This window comes from Nannobrachium achirus (assembly GCF_963921795.1).
Source record: "Nannobrachium achirus genome assembly, chromosome: 3".
NCBI classification, from domain to species: Eukaryota; Metazoa; Chordata; class Actinopteri; order Myctophiformes; family Myctophidae; genus Nannobrachium; species Nannobrachium achirus.
Genome location: NC_137812.1, coordinates 33,955,729 through 33,969,243, shown reverse-complemented (window position 1 = coordinate 33,969,243; position 13,515 = coordinate 33,955,729).

The window sequence follows — 13,515 nt, the reverse complement described above, 5'->3', positions numbered from 1 at the left end:
TTCCCGACCTGCCAATGTCTTGCCTCATACCAATGTTTACATATGAATGTAACCTGATCCTAACTAGTAAAAATATTTCTGCCAAACCAACTTATATACAGATCGATATAATAGCATTTTGTGCCCGGCACCTACTGTAATTTGTCCTTTGTTTTCCGATCGAGTCTCAGAGAGTTTATGCTTGAATGTTTTGTATAAAGTTTTTCTTAGTAAGGATGTTAAGTTACAGTAACTGTTCATTTTAATATCTATGTATTGTATGTAAAATTTCCAATAAAATGCATGATATTTATATATTTATTTTGTTTATGTCACAATCCGTCTCTCTCCTGTTTATCCCCTTTACTGTATTCACCATATTCCTGGCCCTCTCTATGGAGGCTATTTCTGTAATAAAGTACAGAAATATATTTTTGGTAATATCTATATTACTTAGTTACTACTAAAAGCAATACATTACAGTAAATAATTTATTTTGTAACTAGTTACCCCCAACACTGGTTGACAATAAATAGTATTGGAAGGTTCTGGTTAAACGATATAGCTTATGTTTGATTAAAAACTAAAAGAGTCTCTAATGAGCAATGCACTCTGGACAGGCAGCAGCAGTGCCCATAGGGATGTCTGGGCATATAGCCAAGGAACACGGATATGATGTGCAAGGTCACTGAGTTAGGATGAGATTTCAATGATTGAGGATTTCAATGTGTGTTTACTGCAAATAATGGATCGATGAGAAGTGCCGTATAGCCTTGATAAGATCAAATCAATCGTGGTATAGTAATACACTGTATAAATAGTTGCTGAATATTAGTATTAAGTACAACTGTATAGTGTACTCTTTTTTTGTAGACTGGGTGCAAGATAGTCGCAGTGGCCCAAGTAATGGTTTGAGACAATTCCTGTAGACACTTTGGGAAAGTTAACACAATGATAAAGACATACATATGCTCTGATAAAGGGGGGTTCAGACTTCACTGCTAGAGAGGAGATAGATTAGAAAATAAGGTGTTAATAAACTAAATGTGTAACAACAAGTTCTTCGAGTCCATCCCACCAAACCCTGTTGGATGGAGGAATGTTCTATGGTGACAGTGACACCGTTGCAAGGTCAAGGAGAGAAAGAATCGTGTGACTAATATTGTATCTCTGTGCCTCCCTGAATGCGTAGCAGTATACATTTGTAGTAGCTATACTGTCAGGCCAATAGTAGATAATTCAGACCTGTGTTGAAGCAGCTTTAAGAAGTCGCTGACTCTGGCTTTTCTGTCTGTAGAGGCAAAGTGTATTTGAAGGTTTGAATTTGATGTACAGAAACTGTATGTGTTGGAAAAAGTCATGACATGCTGAAAGTAACTTATATGATAATTGTTATATGTTCTGTGTGTTGGATTAACTAACTGTTCCTTTTTTGTCAGGCTGTAAACGACAGCAGAAAAGAATGTTCACCTCATAATCGCTTCCGTCTCTATTGCAGTGTACAGCACAAGCCAGTTCATATTTTTGCATCCTCACATCTCCCCCTTAATTGCTTCCCTCCTCACTGAATTACCAACTGTGTTTTTTTCCCCTTTTCCTTCACACCGCTAAATTAAGCCTTATTCATACTTCATAGCTTGCTGCTTGCAAGAAATTGCATAGCTTGCATAGAAATTATTCTATTTTTGCTTCTGCAGTTCTCGTTTTCCTGTTTTGCCAAATATATGTGCCTGAAAACCTTCAGTTTACAACATCAGTAAAAATAATAACATAAATAAATAAATAAATACTGTATATAAATAAGTACAGTAAAGGCAGACACAGACACCCAATTAAGTGACAGTATTTACAGAAAGTAAGGAATTTGAGTCGACAAGAAAGTGATTCAGACATATCTGTCAGTGAGGAGAGTTTGAGATCCACTGATGTCAATAAGTCAATAAGGATGATGACAATAGAGTGAGAACGTGATACATACTATTTGAATAGTTAGATCACAGGGAGTGGGTTATAGGTTTATCAACAGTTTGGTGGTAGTAAATTTATCATATTCACTCTTCTGCAATGTAATATTCCTAGTCGAGATCTATTTGTGTGCAGGTAGTTTTGGTATTGATCCCTGGCAGCAGCTCTTAATTCTATCATCCCATGTTGTTTATATACTGTATATATAGCAGATAGGATTTTGAAAAAGTGAAACAGCGAGAAACTAGATAAAACACATTTACAATTATCTCCTGGCAGAGTCCATTATTCCAGTAAAAACTCTCAGCCACCATCTCATTGCACCTCCTTTCAGGGACCAGTGTGGGCTACTGGCTACAGACACTCATCTCTCCTCCCTATTCTCTTAAGACCAATTTATACTTAGTCATACGATCGCGTCATGCACCATACGTAACCGATCTACAAGCCTACAATGTGTCATCGTGGGCTTGCAGATCGGCTATGTTCGGTGCACGACGCTGTCATCCGACAAAGCATAAATTAGGACATTTGGCCCCACCCATCACCAGAGCCTGGTCCCTGTCAGTCATTGCTGGGGTTAACACAGGGCAAATTGAGTTTTAGAGGCCACACTTCCAGAGCCAATGTAATAGTAATTGTGTGTCTCAATTCGCCATTCTGCTCCACTTCCTTAATCCTTAGAGCTGTGTCAGGGTTTTGCTCTTTCAGTGGGACCACTGGAGTGCATCTGCTCTGTTGGAGGTATCCAACGGAATGGTGACAATTTAGCCTCTTGAATTGAGTTCACATTCCCTCTAGGTTTTGTTATGCCATCGAAATGGCTTACATTTAAAGGCTAATAATACCTAATAACGGTGTAATTTTCTTTATTACAGCAGTGTGTTTGTAAACTAGAGAGAAGTAAATATGGAAAGAGATCTAGTCTGACCTTGCTACTCATTCATGTAGTCTTGGCTTATATCTTTACTGTGCATCTATGCCAGGTCAAAGGCAAAGTGGGACGTAATGTTTTCATAGTGTTTACCAGGCTAATGTTTTCACAAGTGTCTGTGTTTGATTGTTTATCCAAGGCAAATATTGCAAACCAGTGCCAAATGTCTTGTGCACACTGCCAGTAGGCCAATGAGGCAACTCCATCAAATTAAAAGTCACATATTGCGAAGCGCATTTTACTCTTTAGAATTTTGCTTTTATACTGGAAGTCAATGGAGATTGTATTTGGCTGAAACCTATATTGTATGGAGTCATGTTTGTGTCATAGATGGCTGACACTGGACACCTCCTGGCTGGAAATATCGTCGCTGTCGGGTGGAAACCTTTTATCTCCAAAACTGTTCGTTTTGCATTTATCATTCATTTAAAGAATTATTTAAATTTGTCAAAGGCGTTGTGTGCTTGTAGATCGGCTGTTTTCACTACTTTTGTGCAACTGCCTTGTATGATGAAGCAGGGCTTTACTTTGCGAAAAACATACAAATTTGAAACTTGGAGATACGAGGTTTCTGCCTGACAGTGACGATATGGGTTCCAGTGAAGTATTTACTTATTGTTGTCTAACGTAGATCCAAAATAATATAGAATACATATCACATATTTCTCATGCAGCACAGCATGCCCTTTACACTATCCGGTGTAATTTGTGCTGCCAGAGATGATTTAGCACCTTCACGGCCTTGCAATAAATAAGATGTATGAAGGTAAAATGTGTGCTGGGGACCGGGGGGATTTACATATTCTATACTCTCTCATTGATGGACCATCGCTGCTTGTGGCCATTGGGGAGCCAGTAACAGAACTGGAAGAGAAATAGAATACAAAGGAGAAGAAAGAAAAGGCTTTCTCAGCACGTTGGGAAACCAAAGTTGCTATGGTGGGATGAGGAATTCATATAGTATGTTGTCTAATGGCTTATAGATCACATTATCTGATTAGGCTGAGTTCCTGCAGGCCGCAAGAGGGCTGAGTGATGGGGGCCTAATAGGGGCCCAGACCGCTGGCCTGGCGGCCCGGGCACCTGGGCTCCAATGTAGCCAGTTAATTGTGAGTTCGAGTCCCATTCCCGACGATCTTTACTGCATGTATCTCCCCATCTCTCTCCCTGTTTCCTGTCCGTCTCCACTATTTCTATAAATAAAGGCAGAAAAGCTCTAAAATATATATTGAAAACCCGGTGCAGTCAAACAAAATGTTACTTCTATCTGTTAGAGCGGATTCTGCCAATACTTTTCAATGGGAATAGAACGTTTTTTTTTTTTTTCTTTTTGCAGAAGTCCACAAATGGCAGCACAATACCACTCCGTTCCCATTTAAAAGCATTGTCAGAATCCACCCTCATAGGTAGAATTAATCTTCGGTTTGGCCGCACCCTTATATTGAAGCTGGCCCAACAGAACTCCCGTGAGATGAGAATCTTTGCCGTTAAAAGAGCCACTATCTGTGGTATTGACAGAATGACAGAAGAGTAATCTACAATGTAAATGAGATCAGCGTAAAATCCATTCCTTTCACAACAGCCACTTCCCATTTGCATTCAGTTTTACACTATGTGGTTTGTATGTTTATTTGCGTATGTGCCTACTGTATGTGCGTGCATGTGTCTAAAAACCTTCTAAAAAAGACCAAAACTAAAACACAACAATTTAAAAATAAACAATACATACGCACTGTATATGTACATTATGTGTGTCATGGTCTATGCAACAGGAAATGGTGGCCCAGATCTGTGGAAGACATACTGTAGCAGGGTGCATGGCAGAGGCCTACTGGTGTATGAAGTGCAAAATAATGTAATGAGAAGAAATTAGATCATTGTGTGTGTGTGTGTGTGTGTGTGTGTGTGTGGTGTGTGTGTGTGCGTGCGTGCGGGCGTGTGCGTGCGTGTATGTGTGTGTGTGTGTGTGTGTGTGTGTGTGTGTGTGTGTGTGTCTGCACGTGCGTGTACAAACATGCATTTTAACACTCCCCTAAGAGAATGTTAAAATGGACCTAGATCCATTTGGCTGTGTGAGTGAGAGTGAGAGAGAGAGAGAGAGAGAGAGAGAGAGAGAGAGAGAGAGAGAGAGTACTGTGTGTGTGTGTGTGTGTGTGTGTGTGTGTGTGTGTGGGTGTGTGTGTGTGTGTGTGTGTGTGTGTGTGTGTGTGTGTGTGTGTGTGTGTGTGTGTGTGTGTGTGTGTGTGTGTGTGTGTGTGTGTGCGCGTGTGCGCGTGTGCGCATGTGTGTGTGTGTGTACTCATGCCTTCATGCCAGACAGTCTCTCTACTGTATACGGGCCCACCTTTTTCAATCAAATTATCCTTCCACTCTGTCTGCCACTCTCTGCCTCGCCGGCCGCTACAGCTCCTGTTGCATGTGCTGTACGCCCCCGCCAGAACCCCACCCACCCTCCGTCCAGCCCTCCCGCCAAGTCCCGGAGCACACCCACCCTCCCTAGTGCGTGGGTGGGACGCCCACTGGTGCTCCAGCCAGAGACAGAGGGTGGACACTGTAGCTTGCAGGCTACAGAGACAAATGGTGGCTTCCTCGGGGTGATAGATGGGTCAGGACAGAGGGAAAGGCATGGGTTTGTGCTTCACAGCATCTGTCTGTTGTGTGCCTGCAAGTGTGTGTGTGTTTGTGTTTGCGTTTGTGTGTGCGTCTCCGAGCGCTAGCCATCATCGATGGGACCCCCAGGGGGTCCGGGGTTAAGGGGGCGAGAGGGGACTCACCCAGCACCCCTCCACTGTCATCCCCGGATGGAAAGCAGTGCATACAGCACTGTCCAACAGCAGGGCTATTCAGCGTCCATCTGGCTCCGACACAGAGACAAACTGGATCAGGTGAGTGTCCTGAAAACACCCCAGACACACAGCAACAGCACACACACATTATGTTGACCAGATGACAAATGACTGCTGTTAGGTTTAGTAGACAAAACATGACTTTGGGTCGTCACACAGAAGGCGACAGTGTCCAAGACAGTTAAAAATTCATCTCAAGTTCCCTATTAATACGTGTTTGTCTTGTGGAAGAGAAGGGCTGAGATTATGGATTTGTATCTGACTGAGAACACTTGATTTGCATTTGGCGGTATTCGGTCATCTTAGTCAGGGACTATGCCTTGCCTCGCCTCGGAGTCTGATAGTGACATTTTACCACATGAAAATTGTAGCACTGGCTTCACGTACTCATGTAACTCATGTGGGAAAACAACATTTCAGACTCCCTAGTGCAGTGGTTCTCAACTTTTTCTTGGGATTTATATGCATTTGGCCCCATCTGAAAAGATGTTGTGCCAGGGACCCCAATGCAAGATTTGTGAATATTTAAAATGTTTCAAAATGTTTTCCAAATGTTTCAAGATGTATTTTTAAATAGCCGATCTACAAGCTCACCGCACTTCATTCTGTGAGCTTGTAGGCTAGATCGGATTTTCAAATAGCTGATGTATACAGAGTTAAAGTGTTTAAACCTATTTTGATGCTACAGTATATTAACAACTGTTGTCAAGGACCCCCTGGAACTCCCTCAAGGGCCCCTGGGGGGCCCCGGACCCCACTTTGAGAACCACTGCCCTTAGTGGAGCTATGGGAAGGAGTATACTGTACATTTGCAATCAGTAATATCTAATAGCAATAATGGCATATGACTCTGCTGCTGTCCTGCAAGCTTGGCAAAGGCAATATCCTCATCCATTGGACAGAATGGACACCAATTCATTTAGCATGCCTGTGGCGAGCCAGCCAAGCCAGCCAAGCCACTGGAGGATTGCTGCTAGCAAAGTGTGCTCCATTGCCTTCGATGAGAATTGATTGTCACTTTGTTCAACACACACACACGCGCGTGCGCACACACACACACACACACACACACACACACACACACACACACACACACACACACACACACACACACACACACACACACACACACACACACACACACACAAACCTTCCTGCCTCCCTTTTTTATATACACATTTTAATATTTCAACATTTTTGTATTTGATTCCGCTTAAAATGTGTTTTCTGCCCTATGAGGACAATTTTGAGGAAGCCCTTTATGCAGCCAATAGTGATTTTCTGTATTTTGTGATTGTCGGAAGTAGCCTATGTTAACACTGACCTATAAATATTTCGGCGGAATCCATCTACAGTAAATGGTGATGATAGACACCATGATGGAACAGGCCAGCAGCTATAGATGGACTGCTCTGGTCTGGACAGACTCATTGACTAGGCATTGTGGACAAGGCAGCCACTGGGTCATTTCCCCCTGTCTGTCTGTAGTAGCATCCTTTGCCCTCTCACAGTTGGCACAGGGCCGAACCGTCTCCTGTGTTGTTGTACCTGGTTGGACCCTCATCAGCACATTATCACAAATCCTGACCAGGCATGTGCACACATAGACATCAAAGGGGGATGGAGCCCCTGCCCTTTTATCCGTCAGTAAAAAGTGCCCTCTCCAGACCATGGATGCAGTTTTTACTCTGGTGAAAGAAATGCAAATGCCCTCTTTCCATGCCATACCCGAAGGCAGCATTCAAGAGAATTGCCTTGTCCAAACTCTCCTGAACTTCAGTGCAGCATCTTATGTTGAAAGAATGTCCCTCTCTGTGTGGAAATCCATGCTGAATGCCATATCTCCAGTATTGACTTGATTATGCTTAGTTCAGTGTGGTATCAAGCACCTACTGTAGAATAGCCGACCTCCAAGCTCACAACTTGGAGGTCTGTTATTGTCTCCACCAGCCGAAGGCATGGGGGAGAGTATGTTTTCCCCTCCGTCCGTCCGTGTGTCCGTCCGTCCGTCCGTGCGTGCGTCCGTCCGTGTGTGTGTGTGTCCTCGCAGTTTGTGTGCAGCTAATCTCAGTCGCCGTTGGCCCGGTCGCTGCCCATTTTTCAAATGGGCCTTTTCTAGCGCCACCTAGTGGCCGATGTTCGCAAAACACATTTCTGTGCACTACTCTTACAGATTTTGTCCAAAAATCTTACAAATCGGTAGGCAGTATCTCGACAGTCATGTGATCGACACGGATCTGTCCGATTTTGCATATTCCATCCTGATTGGCTATGATTGGCTTCCAAAGTTTGTAGGATTGACCGATCGCTATGCCCCTCCTAAAGCCGTCTTTGCCCAATGCCACGTTAGCGACAGGTTACTAAGGCGGGTGCCTTGGCAAGCTGCCATGGCGGCGTGCAGACTGCAGAGGAGAAGCCAGCTGTCAAAATCCCATGTTAAACCTGACACAAACGCACGTCCAGGAAGAAAACAATAGCCTATACTAAAGTCAGATTAACATACAGTACACAAGTGTTACCAGTTATATTTTCTCATGAAGTGCTCCTAAATTATTCCCGTGGGTTTGTAGGTCAGTGCAATCCGTTCTGTTTTTGTTCAGTGTTTGTGACACGGAGCGAGTGGGTGGGACGTTCGCGAACGAATCGAGTCTTTTGAACGGCTCTTTGAAATGAACGATATGATTCGGTTCACAGTAGGGAGCCGTTCCTTTCTAATGAACAGTGGTGGGAAAAGTACTAAATTTCTTTACTTAGGTAAACATATCAATACTGCAATCAAGTTTGGAATGTTATTAATGTACTTGAGTAAAAGTAAAATAGTATTGGTATCAAAATGTACTTAAAGTACCAATATTAGAACGTACTCATTATGCAGAATGTCCTGTTTTTCAGGTTTTCCAATGAGTAAATGTAGAAAAATCATTTGCAAATAGCCGATCTACAAGCTCACAATTCATTCAATGCATCGCAACGTGACACATTGTGAGCTTGTAGATCACCTATTTTCAAATGCCAGAAATGTATCCAATGGCCAAAATGTATAGGCCTATTTGGGTGGAAGTGATTTGCAATCATAATCAAAATCTACAGAGTAACCAGTAACTAAAATGAGCCAGTCTTTTGAATGGCTCTTTGAAAGGAACGGATCTCAGAGTCAGAGATCCGGCTCACTTCAAAGAACCATAAATCCCATCTCTATCTAGCAGCCAGACTCGGTACACCGATGCGCGCCGCCATGGCAGCTTGCCAAGTCAGCTGCGTTAGTAACCTGTTGCTAACTTGGCATTGGACAAGGACGGCTTTAGGAGGGGCATACCGATCGGTCAATTGAGCCGTTTTGAACAAAATGCCTCAAATCCCAAACGCAAAGTGCAATTATCATGAAATCGCGCACACACGTTCCCACTAGGTCGAGGAAGAAATGCCACTTCACATTTTTTAAATCAGCCTCATGGTGGCGCTATAACAGGCCGATTCGTGGTTTTACCTATAACTCCACCGATCAGTTTCAAACTTTGTAAGCGCACTCCCTAGAGGCCAAGAAAAAACCCTTTCCCTGCATTTTTCACATCAGCCTTTTATAGCGCCACCAGGAGGCCGGCTTATGTAAAACACAATTTTTCCTATTATTCCTTGAGATTTTATCCAAAAATCATGCAAATCGGTACACAGTATCTCTATAGTCATGTGATCAAGTCCGACCCGTCTGATATTTCATATTCCATACTAATTGGCTAATATTGGCTTCCAAAGTTTGCGGGATTGCTCAGTTTTTGAACAAAATGCTTCAAAACATCAACGCAGCTTGCGATTACCGTGGAATTTGCCACACATGTTCCCACTATGTCAAGGAATAAATGCTACCCTTTTCATGTTGGCCTTTTATAGCGCCACCAGCAGGTAGACTTTAGGAAAACACATTTTTGGAACACAATGCCTCAAATCATGCATGCAGTGTCCGATTGCCATGAAAGGTCTAAGGTGAAGAACATATTCCAGCCTTTTTACATTGGCCTATTATACAGTAGCACCACCAGGACGCATGGCCTGGTGGAGACCTGTGCTCGGAAGAGCACTGCTTCTAGTTTTCTATATTTTCACCAAAAGGCCCTTTTAGAGATTTCAGCCCCTGCCGCTCTAACATTCTCTGCACGTGCCTGAACCTGACCCTTGGTCATGACACCATGGCAGGTTAGCAACATAAAAACAGCATCCAACTGGACTGTGTACACATGCCTGGGAACCTGCTGTTGAGTGTGAAGGTGAAACACTGGGTGTTCGGGTCACCTACCACAGAACAACACCCTTCACATGTAACCACAGAGCCACAGGGGCTGGGCTACTGCAATTATACAACAACGAATTTGAGGAATCAGTCATTATAGTAAACAAGCAGGGATGGTTGAAATAATATAGATTAAGTTTCATTCACAGGTGAGAGAATCTCCCTTTCCCCCCATAACACACACACACACACACACACACACACACACACACACACACACACACACACACACACACACACACACACACACACACACACACACACACACACACACACACACACGCTCGCGTGCGCGCAAACACACGCGCACACACACAGCTCCTACAGTATAGTGTACTGAAGGCTGTCGGTTAGGCAGTCTGACTGTAGCCACTGCAGTAGCCCCTGAGGGCCAGTTTTAATCAGACTCTTGTGAGGGAGCGGTGGACCATGTACACTGAGATAATGATCTCTCCAACGGAGAATCAGGAGGGGGGGAGGACCCAAGGAGGACATGGTGACAGAAATGGACTCCTGCAGAGAACTTAGGAAGAAATGCCCAAAAACGAGGGAATTGTCTATCTAGCGATGAATTCAAAGGAAGAGTCAGCAATTTACTGTATTCACATGACAAGAGAAAAATGGCCACGTACTAATGTTTTTGATTACCAGTGGTTCTCAACCTTTTTTGAGCTCTGGACCACTCGCATATTCTGAACAATCTGAAAAGAAAAACACTGACACCGACAGAGACACAAACACAGACACAAACACACACGCACGTACACACACACACACACACACACACACACCCACACCCACACACACACACACACACACACACACACACACACACACACACACACACACACACACACACCGACAGAAACGGAGTAGGCCTACTGTACGTCAACAGTTCCGTCATGCTAACTGCGCAATGAACTCAGTGTTGACACTAGCTAAACTTGACAAAGTAATAGAGATCTGTGTGCGAGCTGCTCATGCAGCAGTGGCTCAGGAGGTCAAGCTGCCGTCTGGGAACCAGAAAGTATCCTGGTTCGATCCTCAGCTTCTCCTGGCTTAGTGTCAAAGTGTGCTTGAGCAAGAAACTAAACCCCAACTGCTCCCCGGGTGCTGTTCAATAGCCACCCACTGCTCCTAATAGAAAAGTACTCTCACTTTTTATTTAAGAAAAAGCATCAATACTGCAATGTAGTAAACGTCCAGAATTCAGAATTTACTTGAGTGAAAGTACAAAGGTATTGGTTGCAAAACGTACTTAAAGCAACAAAGGTAAATGTACTCATTATGCGCAGAATGTCCCATCTCAAGTTTTCAAATGTTTAAAAATCTTTTGAAAGTAGCAGCTCTACAAGCTCTCAATGCGTCTCATCGTGACGCATTGTGAGCTTGTAGATCGACTATTTTCAAATGGCCGAAATAGGGCTGAAGTGGTTAATGTATATGTTTTGTAATAACTAGTAAGACAATTCTTGGCCATCTGGCCAGTGATGTATATCGGACCAGTTACCCATATATGGAGACCACATCGGCCACATACCACACAAACAGAATCCCTATATGGCCATGACAGAAGGCCAAGACAGCCCATATCTGTGTGGCTGGTTCTACAGACGGGGATCTCCATGTATGGGCATAAAGATGTCAGATGTCATATCTCCATATACAGTACATGGATCTCCATATGGGTACCATGGGTCATCATGGGACTTCATTCCCATATGAAGTCCTGTTAGATATGGCCTTAATATTGATGACATCAGGGAACTCCATATATGGGCATAAAAGGGATTCTGTTAGTAGTGTGACATCACAGTGAAGCCAGAGCATGCATGATGTCAGAGCGGCAAACCCATTCTGTTGGTTCCCCTGAAATCACAGTGACATCAGAGCATGATGTCAGAGCGACAAATCCATAGAACTGCAGTGTCAGGCGTGACAAAGATACCGTACATACATATACGGACAAGCTGTTACCATTTACATATTAATCTATAAAGTCAGTAGTAACTAAAGTTTTCAAATAGAGTAAAAGTGCAATATTTGGATCCAAGATGCAGTGGAGTAAAAGTAACAGTATTGGAAAGTACAAATACCTAAAAAATAGTTAGGATGCCTAATAGTTAGGATGGATTAATTGCAGAGGACAAATTCAGGTTTGTGAAAATGTGCGTGTCAAATAGCCCAGCTACAACCAAAGGGCCCGGGGACATGTGTATTATTATTTCTTATCATACAGCTTTGGCAACGTTCGCCTCTCTTGGGGCTTTGCTGTATTCAAGCATTGCTGCACCGTCCCTCTCTCTGAGAGACAGAATGTAGAGCTTCAGTGTGTCATTTTACTGTACCACCGCCATCCTTCAACTCACTGTGCACAGTCTGCACACACACACACACACACACACACACACACACACACACACACACACACACACACATGCGCACACACGCACGCACGCACGCACGCATGCATGCACGCACGCACACAGAGCACTCCATAAGCGTTCTTTCACAGCCCATGATGGGACATCGCCTCGGGGGTGGATTAGTTTGACTATTATGTGCAATTGAAGCACATTAGACACTCAACACATGGAAAGTAAATGAACGCAGACTGCCTGAAAACATCCCAGGTGTGAAGTGTCTAATGCGCCCCAACAGGCAGGCAGTGCCAACTGTCTATTGACTCCGGGGGTTATCTGAGGTAACGCTGCCACTGCTAATGAAATACAACAAAGCTGAGTTTTCCAGTCCCTATTTACTCTTGCAGATGGTTACAGAGCAAGGAAACTCACACGCAAATACAGACAAGGACATGCTCAGATCTCTCTCTCTCTCTCTCTTTCTATCTCTCTTTCTCTCTCTCTCTCTCTCTCTCTCTCTCTCTCTCTCTCTCTCTCTCTCTAATAGAGCTATTAAAAAACGAGAGAGCAGCAGCCCTCAGCAGCAGCATATCGTTGCTGTCGGGTTGAAACCTTGTATGTCCAAAACTGTTCCTTTTTTATAACTGTTTTAAATACAAGAAACTAGTGAAAATAGCCGATCTACAAGATAGATCTGCTAAGGGTTTCACTGCTTTAGTTTTTAGTGTGACACTCTTCTTGTATGATGAAGTAGGGCATTCATTTACAACATACAGTAAACATAAAAAGTTGAAGTGTGGAGACAGTACAAGGATTCTGCCTGTCACTGACAGCAACAATAAGCTCTAAATTACCTACTGCAAGCACACAAGGGGAGGATGAAAGGTGTTTTGGTCTCTTTAGTATGTCTGATTCTTCCCAGCTAAGGTACCTTTTGTGCCTTTGCCTGCAGTATACAGGCAAGAATATGCAATTGGTTACACATTCTGAGTTACAAATGCACAAATTAATACTGAGGATGGAGACTGAGGATTTTAGCATGTATTTATACTTTAACCAGTTCCAAACATAATGGGGATTAAGGACACGCACTGTAATAGCATATTGCTGACGTTCAGTTATGTCATCAAATGGAACTATTAA